We start from the raw sequence: 10,922 nt of genomic DNA on the forward strand, positions 1-10,922 counted from the left end.
CTAGGGCAAAGAGAAGCAGGAAAGAAATGGGAACCCTGTAGGTGCCTCCTAAGATCCACCAAGCAGTGCAGGACATGGGTATCTGGGGTTCACATTGCCAGTCTCTCAAGGTCTGAGTGGCAATGTCAACTAGGGGGCATTGGGGATCTTGCAGAGGTCCTTATCCCCAGAGATCAGGAAGGAAAAAGTAAACTAGGGACCCAATGGATGGGTTACATTGACTTTTCTTCCTCCAAGTGAAATAATGCATGGGGGAAAGCTGGATGTTTCTAGAGTGTGGAGTATCTGATGTGTAATGCTGTATTCACTTAGGCCTTGTCTACACTGGAAAACTTCTGTGCAGTAAAGCAGCTTTTGGCGTTGTAACTCCTGAGATGTACACACTGCCAAGCCACTTAGTGTGCAAAAAATTTGCAGTTGAAGCGCTGTAAAAAAACCACCCTGACGAGAGGCATATACCAGGGGTACAGCGCTGTGGTGCCAGTAGACACTCCGGTTGATTACAGCACTGCGATTGACCTCTGGGAGGTGTCCCACAGTGGCTGTTCTTGCTTCTCTGGTCATCAGTTTGAACTCTACTGCCCTGCCCTCAGGTGACCAACCATCATCCCCACCCCGTAAATTCCTGGGGAATTTTCTGTTTGCACGTGTGCATGCTTTCCAGGTGTTCGTGCCTGCTCCATGCACCAGGCAATCCCCCGTTTGGAGAAATGCCGAGCTGCTGGAGAGAGGAGGCTGCATTTGGAGAGAGGATGCTGTCCAGTCCCAGCTATGCTCCAGCCAGTTCAGTAGGAATTATGATACCTACGGAGAGATTTCATGATGCATGACAGAAAGGGGCCATGACCAGAAAAGGCAGGGTGGGGCAAGGACTTTGGGGAAGGGGTTGAATGGGGTTGGGGCAAGGGCTTGCAGGGGCAGGAAGAGGCAGAGCAGGGGCGGGGAGATCGAGCACCTACCGGGCAGAGGGGAAGTCAGTGCCTATTGCAAGAGCCAAGTGCCCGGTGTACAGTACGGTCCTGGAACACTGATTTCCCCTGCCCCTGGGGCTACTCACCATTCTAGGGGTCTTGTGGCTCATGTGTGCTTGCCTGTGGTCAGCCAGTTAGTGACAAGTATGTGAATAGTGACTGTGTTTTAAATCACTGAATCAGTGGTCTGTGTGTTGCAAACAATACTGCTTCTGTTCTGTAAAATGTTGCATTTTGGCTTCACAGATATCACTTTGGGAGCCCAGCCTCCCTCTTTGCTGTCGCCGGCTGAATAGCTGCACTGAATTAGAAAGAGGCCACAAAGAGCTAAAGAAGACTTTCTACATAACATTATGATGTATTCCATGGCTGACAAACAAGAATTGAAGGAGTGGCAGGACAGCGAGAAGAAGAACCGAAAGGAGAACGCGGCGCGCCAGAACGAAACCATGGAGCGGCTCTTAAAGTTTATGGAGCGCCAAGCAGAAACACTCCAGGCACTACTAGCACTGCAAACCAAGCACGTCCGCAGCTGCCCTGTCCTGCAACTGCTGTTGCAAAACTCTTTCCTATGCACCCCCCAGACACCGCCAACACACTCTTATCAACCTCCTGGCTCCAGTCCGTACCTGCTGCATTCCACTCCTCCCCGGTCACAGTCCAGCCCTGCAGATTCCCAGTACCCACTGCACTCAACTCCCAACCCTCTGCAGTTTAGCCCTGCTGAAGTACACTACCCATTGCACTGTACCCCAAAGGAGAAGGTTGCATATGATACCTGGACATATACAAATTTTTAACCATCTCTGGACCCCACCTCCTCCTGGGACCCTCCCTTTCCCCATCCCCCACAGTACTGATATGTTTTTCTATTTGTCTCTCTCCTCCAGTTGTTATTTTTTAATAAAAGAATTGTTTTGGTTTGAAAGCAATTTTTATTCCATTAATTGAAAGCAAACAGAACCCTGCAAAGCAACAGGCAATTTTCTTAAACCTTCACAGTGCATCGTTTGCACCAATCACAATTACCTCCTAGCATTACAAGCACTGCATTCTTGAGCATAGCAACAAATGTTAGTTGTGTTCAACTTCAAATCGCTGCCCTGATCTCTGACTATTCAAATTCAGCCTCCAGGTGCTGAGCCTCAGCAGTCCAGCCCCGAGTGAAGCTTTCACCCTTCCCTTCACAAATATTTTATGGAGTGTACAGCACACGGCTAGAAGCATAGGAATATTGTCATCGGCCAGATACAACCTTCCATATAGGCAGTGCCTGCGGGCCTTTAAATGGCCAAAAGCACAGTCAACAGTCATTCTGCCTTTGTTCAGCCTGTTGTTGAACCACTCCTTGCTGCTGTCAAGGTGCCCTGTGTACGGTTTCATAAGCCATGGCATTAAGGGGTAGGCGGGATCTCCCAGGATCACATTAAGCATTTCAACTTCCCCTACGGTGATCTTCTGGTCTGGGAAGAAAATTCCTGCTTGCCGCTTCCTGAACAGGCCAGTGTTCCGAAAGATGAGTGCATCATACACCTTTCCAGATCAGCCTGTGTTAATGTCCGTGAAATGTCCACAGTGATCCACAAGTGCCTGGAAAACCATAGAGAAATACCCCTTCCAATTAATTTACATGTTAGTGGCTAGGTGATCTGGTGCCAGAATTGGAATATGTGTGCCATCTGTCACCCCTTCACAGTTAGGGAAGCTCATTTATGCAAAACCATCCACAATGTCACGCACGTTGCCCAGAGTCATGGTCTTTTGGAGCAGGATGTGATTAATGACCCTGCACGCTTCCATCAACACGAGTCCAATAGTCAACTTTCTCACTCCAAACTGGTTAGTGACTGATCGGTAGCAGTCTGGAGTAGCCAGCTTCCACAATGCAATCACCACGCACTTCTCCAATGACAGGGCAGCTCTCATTCTCATGCCCTTGCACCGCAGGGCTGGGGAGAGCTCATCACACAGTCCCATGAATGTGGCTTTCCTCATGCAGCCACTGCTCATCATCCTAGACGTGCATCACGATGTGATCCCACCACTCAGTGCTCATTTCCTGAGCCCAAAAGCGGCGTTCCACTGTGGTCAGCACCTCCATGAATGCCACAAGCAATCTCATGCCATAGCTACCAGGAGATCAGTGTTGAACTCCTCTTGCTTTTGTAGTTTAAGGAATAACTCCACTGCCACTCGTGACGTGTTAGTGAGAGCGAGAAGCATATTGGTCAACAGTTGGGGATCCATTCCTGCAGACTGAAGAAGCAGAGTGCGCAGTACACAAACCATTGAAAGATGGTGCCAGATGTGGACGGAAGCACAGGGCTTGCTGGGATGCAAAGCAATGCATCACGGGGCATTGGGACAGGACCCAGGATTCTTCCTGACCCCCTCTGCCTTCCCACAACCCTTAGCAGCAGAAGAGGAAGAGATGCTCTGTGGGATAACTGCCCAGAGTGCACCGCTCCGAATACCCCTGCAAATGCCTCAGGTGTGAACACATTATTGCACAGGCAGCTGATTGTGTGAACACACAACAGCAGTTTCCCTTCAGCGCTCTCTGAGCAGCGCTATAACTGCCTGCAATATAACTTTGCCAGTGTAGACGTACCCTTAGCTAGAGTGGGTAGCCGAGATGTATGCACTGTGGGGGTGAGTAGCTGGTGAGTTTATACCCAGTCCTGGAACTGTGTATGGTGTCTGATGGGTGGGCATAAGATGGATTCTGGTCTGGATTGAGTCTGGATACAAATATGGGGGCTGAGTTAAGATGTGTATGTCTGGAATATTTATAACATTTTACACATTCACAGTTAAGAGATTGTGTGAACTGTGAGTATATCCAAATCTCATCTAGGTCCATATATGACCCAATGTTTCCCACAAATATCTTCCCATAACTATTTAGGTACATTTCAAATACCTAGGGGTTGGGGGGGGGTTAATTATAGTGTTCCTTAGTATATATAGGTAGTATTAACTTTAACTTAAAGTTAACAGAGGGGTTTGGCTTCCAGACCCCTCAAACACTCAGAAAGTTCAGATCCAAACTTTGCACCTCAGATGCATTGCATAATCCATGACATACTTGTTCAAATGCCAGAGTAGTAGTAGTAGTTGCACAGTAATTACACTATTTATAACTGCATGGTTTTATTTTCTTTGGCCTCCTCATCCCTCTCCTTCCTATTGTTTGGGACATGCACTTGTGTTGAGTTAGACTGTAAACTCTTCAAGGCAGGAACCATGTTTCCACACATGCATGTGCTTGTGTTGCATAGAACAATGGGGTTTGATCCTGATCTGGCTCCTCCCAGCTGACAAGTAATAATAATCAGGCCTCTCTCTGCAAAGTGCAATACAGATACGCAACACCTTTGTTCAAACGTTAAATAAGGGACACAAGGGTCATCAAATGACCTATTGTGAGGACACTGAATTGTCAGAGACTGGCTGATTAAATTGCAGTTGATTTGAAGAGCTTACCCTGTTTGTTTAGTGGCACTTCCATTTGAGAACATCAAGCCTTGACACATCAGGCTTATCTATAGGGCAAACCAAGCCCTGTGGAATAGTCCAGCTGACATGTATCTTTCCTCCTGCTCCTCTTCCATGACAACAAATATAGGAATAATGATTAGTTTCAGTTTAGTTTTGCATATAGAAAGTTATTGCCTGCGTGCACATTATATTCTATACTATCCATGGTAATACCTTGATATTAAATGAGGAACACTGAATATTCTGTTATATATGTTATCATTATCATAACAACTATGCACAATATTGTATTGTTGACTGTTGTGTCATTTCACTATAGGCTTTAACATGATTCTTGGTTGTCAGAACCGAAAGTCTTTTTATAAAATAGTTTAAAAGCGAGCCTCTTACTGATAATCATCACCTTTAGTTTCCAGGTCCCCTATACTGGGGAAAGTGTGAAGCTGCCTGTACCCAGGGGTGATCTGCTGCACAACATAAACAAACCTGTTTTTTTAAATGTCTTTCAAGAATGGTAATCTGAGGTGTGACTTGTAACAGCAGCAGGAATGAAAGTTTCAGAGGGAAGCGTGGCTTTTTGTTTTTGTTTTTACTTATTTATTATTTTAAAGTCCAAGTCCCCTTTCAATCTTGTGTTTACAAAAGCAAGATCTTGTGCCTAAATCAGTCACCTTGGCCCTTTACTGTCTGTTAAGGCTTCACATGCAGTGAGACAGACTGAAAAAGGAATCCGTCAGCAACCTGTCTGCTTCCTTAGGAGTCCTTTCCACAGTTTCTATGCTGCACCCCAAGGCTGAGAGCAAACTGCAGGGCAATGGAGTTTTCAGCATGTTTGCTTTCTACATCCTTCTACAGTAGGCTGGTAATTGCAGAATATTTGAAGGAAGAACAATAAGGAAGGTCAAGATCCCATTACCCCAGTATGCTGCTCTTCCATGGTCCATCCACACCTGTGTATTTTACATGACATGAGTCAGCAATAACCGTGACCTTACATTGACCTTGAATTGTGCAGATTCAAAAGAAAACGTTCTGGAATACTTTTCATGCTCAGCGGTTGACAGAGCTTTCCTAGAGCAGCGGCCTATAAAGAGGCATATCTATTGGTTTAACAGAACCTTTTATGAAGGGGTCTGTCACTGAACTGAGACGGGCGAGGACTTGTCAATCCTTGTGTCAGTAACCACTGGCTACCAGCTTTTGTCATTCAGATGAGGATGCCCCACCTTGTCTGCTCCATTATTGGGCTCCTAATATTTGGCAGCCATTGGTAGAGCTGATTTGTTTTTATCCTGGAACTGGCTGTCGTTTTGGTGCTGCAAAGACTGTTGAGGTTCAAAGTCAAGGCAGTTCAAATGCACAGACTCTTGTGATTAAAAGTATTTACAAAATGTGCCCTGTAATATGCCTGTCAGTCTCAGGGCACTGTATTAATGACAGATATGAACATAACAGGTTGATTTAGGACTCCTCTGTGTCAGAACAGCAGCCCCAGCAGAAGGGCATGGGTCTCCTTGGCCCATCTCCCTTTGCCCGCTCTCTCCTACCAGGCCATGCAGGAGCCCTCACTCTTCATTTCCCCCCTGCCACCAGTGTGGGGACTCAGCACCAGTAGGATGAGCTCCAGGAGTGACCTAAAAAGCTACAGCCAGAGACCCTAGCCTACTCACCAGCCTTCTGCCATTACTGGAAGCTTCAGACTTGAATTCTTGTCCTTTTCACACAGGTCGCTTTCCTCTCTGACTCTCAAACTCAGGCCTGGTCTACACCACCAACTTGTGTCAATAGAACTGCAATGCTGTTATACTGACCTTGCTCCCAGTGTAGACAGCACCATGTTGACGGGAGGTCTTCTCATAGAGATGAAGTACCTACGCTGATGGGAGAAACTCTTCACTCGGCGCTACAGCTTCGCTGCTGTTGCCCTGTACACGTAGATGTGCCCTCACTCTGCTTCACTACCCCATTCTCTCTGCCCACTCCTGCTCCCCAACATCCTCCTTGACATTTCCCCCCCTTTTTCATGTTCCTCCATCTTCATTATCTTTTCTCTTCTCCTCCCCTCAACCCCTCCCTCCCTCCATCCCTTCTTCTCCCCACACCTGTGTGCATAGGTGCCAACTCCATGGGTGCTCCAGGGCTAGGGCACCCATGGGGAAAAATTAGTGGGTGCTCTGCACCCACCAGCAGCCAATCTCCTTCCTCCCCACTTCTCCTCCCCATCCCCATCCCCATCCCCCCCAAGCACCCCGCCCTGCTCCTCCGCCTACCTCCCAGCCTTTCCCACCTGGCTGCCACCAAACAGCTGTGTGCACACTCTGGGAGTGTAGGGTGGAGAGAAGCAGGGGCGTGGCACACTCAGGGGAAGAGGCAGGGAAGATGAGGGGCCGGGGCAGGGATTTGGGGAAGGACTTGGAATAGGGGCAGGGAGGGGGCGGAGTTGGGGTGGGGACTTTGAGGAAGAGGTTGTAATGAGGGCGGGGAAGGGACAGAGAAGGTGTGGGGTCTCATGGAAGGGGTGAATTGGGACAGAGTTTGGGGACAGAGTGGGGGTTGAGCACCCACGGAAAAGATAGGAAGTCAGCATCTATGCCTGTGTGCCTTTCTGTCTCCACCAGTCCCTACACCATAAGCAGCCAAAAACAGTTTGCACTTTGCATGTCTTTCCCCCACCTTTTCCATATCTTGTCTATTTAGATTGCAAGCCCCTTGGGAAAGGGACTGTCCTTCTCCTCTGTGTGTGTGTGTGTGTGTGTTCATGCATGTGCTCCAAAGATAATAGGGCCCTGATCCTCGATGGAACCTTTAGCCATAAATAATAATAGTAATATTGCCAAATATTTGTAAACAGCCTCAGGAGACTGGATGAGATCAAATATCTCTCGGATTTTCCTGCCAGCACAAACAACATAAATTACAGAATTAGTATCACAAAGTATCATAACTGTTCTTGCTCTGCAAAAATAAGTTGCATCTCAGCAGTCTAGAAGCATCATAAGGGCAGTTTAAAACAGCAACAACAACAACACTGACAGAATAGGGATAAGACAAAACACAATCCAATTAGCTGTTTTGTTGCTCCATTTGTGACAGCTTCAGACCCAACTTTCTGCTGTCTATAGAGCCTTCAGGCTGGAACTCGTTCGATCAATGGGGCTTAGGCCACGTCCAGACTAGGTATTAAAATCGATTTTAGATACGCAACTTCAGCTACGGGAATAAAGTAGCTGAAGTCGAATTTCTAAAATCGAGGTACTCACCCGTCTGGACGGCGCGGCATCGATGTCCGCGGCTCTCCGTGTCGATTCCGGAACTCCGTTCGGGTTGATGGAGTTCCGGAATCGATGTAAGCGCGCTCGGGGATCGATACATCGCGTCCAGACTAGACGCGATATATCGATCCCCGAGCAATCGATTTTAACCCGCCGATGCTGCGGGTTAGTCTGGACGTGGGCTTAGACAATGAACATTCTCTCTTCAATGTGACACAAGCAAAAGGGGCCTGCCTGGCATCTTGTACATATGCATAGTCCCACAGCAGAATCAGAAGGACAATTTGACCCTAAAGGAATTATTTTGCCTGGGTCAATCTTCCCCAAAATGTAGACAAGCTTTAGTGGTCAGAGCTGCAACTGTTAGTTAAACCTGCTTTTGAATGTTAGGAAAAATGTACCCAGTGCACAAAGGACCTAAGTGTCATTTTCGTACTGTTAGATGAGTCTGTGTGTATAGTATGTTGTTCACATTCACTGAAGGAATCTTATTAGATTGGAACGATTGCACCCCAAGTCATTTGTCCACTTGTGCATGTTGTGTGGAGAATTGTTCAGTGATCATGCTTGCTTGAGTCTTCATAGAATCATAGAACTACAGGGCTGGAAGGGGCCTTGAAAAGTCAAGTTCAGGCCCCTCCTCTGAGGCAGAACCAAGTAAACCTTTTTTGATGAAGTGTAGATAAATATCTGCCCAGCCTTTGGCAATGATACTTTTCATTTTCAAGCACTTTACAGGCATGTATGGTAGGAAGTAATATCTGCTTTACAGATGATGGGGAAACTGAGTCAGATAGTTGCTGTGTCTAGTCCAAGGCCCCAGAAAGTAATCAGCATCAGACCTGAACTGGAACTCTGGTATTCTTGCCTCCCAATCATGTGCAAAGTCCTGATAAAACAGCTGTTTGCCTCTCTCTTTAGTTTCTTTCTATATATGGAAACTATTGTTCTAACTTCCATTGTGTGTGAATGTGGTAAAAAGTTTCTTACAATATTTTTGCTGCATTTGAAAGCTGACTCTTAACTCCTACCAAACTAGATGGTGCTGGATTGCTTTGGGCTTGCCATGAAAACAAACCATTTGTAACCAGGGGGAAAGGATTTGTTTCATTCTTTAAAGGCGGGGTGGTGGATTATAAAAAGATTTTCCACTGAGCAGTGATGTCAGAGTTGTAGAGAATCTTACACACATGTTCAACAAGACTCTTTTCTGTTGCTGTAGATATTCTGCACAGAAAACTCAGTTGGGATAAACTAACCTCACCTCTCCTTTTAGCAAAGACAATATACGGTGCTGCCTTTTTCTTTTCTTGATGCTGACATTAAAAAAGAAAATTTTAAAAAGTTCCTTTAGTCTGTTACAAAAGGAAAAAATCCAGGAATTCATGTAGTTTTCACAGAACTAGTACGGTCTTTAGAACTGAGATCACATAGGGAGCCAGGAACTCCTACTTTCTAATCCCAGCTCTACCACTGATGTTGAGTGATTCACTTAGACCAAAATATTCTCAGGTCCATTAATTTGGGTATCTAGGCTTTTGAGTGCCCAGCTTGGTACATGTAGGCCCTAGTGTCTTCACAGTATCTAAGCTATCTGGTTTTAGAGTTTCATAGCACTATTGCTCACAGTAGTAACTGAGCATCTTCCGTATACAATGGATAGCAATAGTGAAATCTCTAGTGGACTTCATGAAGTCTCTGGCTTTTCTCCCTTTTGGGGACAAATTCAGATGTAATTTGTCAAAGGTGTTGAGCACTCAATCAGATATTACCTGTCAGATTGGCCATAAGAAAATACAGAAGCGCATAAAATTAGAAATTATGCTAAAGACAGTAATATTGCCATGATTCTTTAAAGGGGAAAAGTTGAAGGGAAAATTAAGGACCACAAAAAAGCCAAATGTTGCAACACTTAAATGGAGAGATGCCATAAAGTTTTATTACCACCTTCTTGGGAAGGCCGGTATGGTAACACATTTGTGATTCCACTATTTGTGAGTAACATGATAGCCCCAGACTCCTAGCAATAAAATCTTTATAGCATCCTGTACCTTCACTCACTCTTTCTATATATAACATCCATTTGATTAGCTTTGCCGTTGCATATTTGCATAATGGGGATGGTGTTTGACGTTTGAAGCCACGGCTATCATGGGTTGTACAATTTCTATCATTCTGAAGAGGAATTAGACCCAGAACAAAGAACAAATTGATGGGACAAGTACTTTGCCCTGCAATGAAATAACACTGATGTAATAACATGGCAGTTTGTGAAGAGTAGCCCTCGGGTTTCTGAACTAGACCTATGTTTTCTCTTGAAGATGGTGTCACCATTTTGATCTATTGGTTTCAATATTTAAATTTGATCATTCTATACATAAACATGCCAATGGTGAGAAACATTTCTAGCACCAATTTGGAAATAGATTGAGCTGGTAACATCAAAAAGATAGGATGTCTTAATCAATATTGTTCTCTCTCACACACACATCCTCTCTGTTTGGCTAAGATCAAGTGCAGCGTCTATACTTATCAGTTTAATATCTGATATATCTTTTTTTGGGGACAATATCCTGTAATACTTGGGGGCTTCTTTCAGGGGTCTCTATGCTGCCTCTGTAGGGGGATGTATCTGATGATCTAATGGTCTTTTCCATATTTGTCTATGACATTTCCACAACTCTTTTCTCCCCCACTTTCTATCTGTCTCTCAGGATATGTGTGTCACTTTTTTTAGAGCATACCATTTTTCCGTTTGAGGAGTACCATGTGCCCTTTCTTGCCATTCGTTCTTCAGAGATTACTGTGGCCCTGCCAGAGCTTGGAGTTGGTGGTAAGACTCTGAATGCAAGGGCACCACTTAATCAAATGCTAATTCTGGGTAATGAAAGAATTGGCTGGAATCTGCAAAGGGTGCTGGCAGCAAGAAAATGCATTGATTCACTCCAAAATCTGCTTTGCAGAGAGCCAGGCTGCGATTTAGAATGTAAAGCTGCATTAAATCACAAAGTAATGTTTGGCTCACACAGGAATCCTTTGTGCCCTTAATGAAGGGAAAAACAAGGCTTTATTCTGAAGCTTTATGTATAATCAGATGCCATGTTGTAAGGCTCTGGAAAACACACCAGAAATAATAATTGGGAGGAAATAAAAGGTTTAGTTGGAAACAATATATGAT

At 45.3% G+C, this 10,922-nt stretch overlaps 1 pseudogene; it reads left to right on the forward strand.

Moving 5' to 3' along the window:
* The first annotated feature begins 10,231 nt into the window (after window positions 1–10,231).
* On the forward strand, window positions 10,232–10,328 carry LOC115644656 (annotated as a pseudogene).
* Window positions 10,329–10,922: the final 594 nt, after the last annotated feature.

Source organism: Gopherus evgoodei, chromosome 1 (genome assembly GCF_007399415.2).
Source record: "Gopherus evgoodei ecotype Sinaloan lineage chromosome 1, rGopEvg1_v1.p, whole genome shotgun sequence".
Classification (NCBI taxonomy): domain Eukaryota; kingdom Metazoa; phylum Chordata; order Testudines; family Testudinidae; genus Gopherus; species Gopherus evgoodei.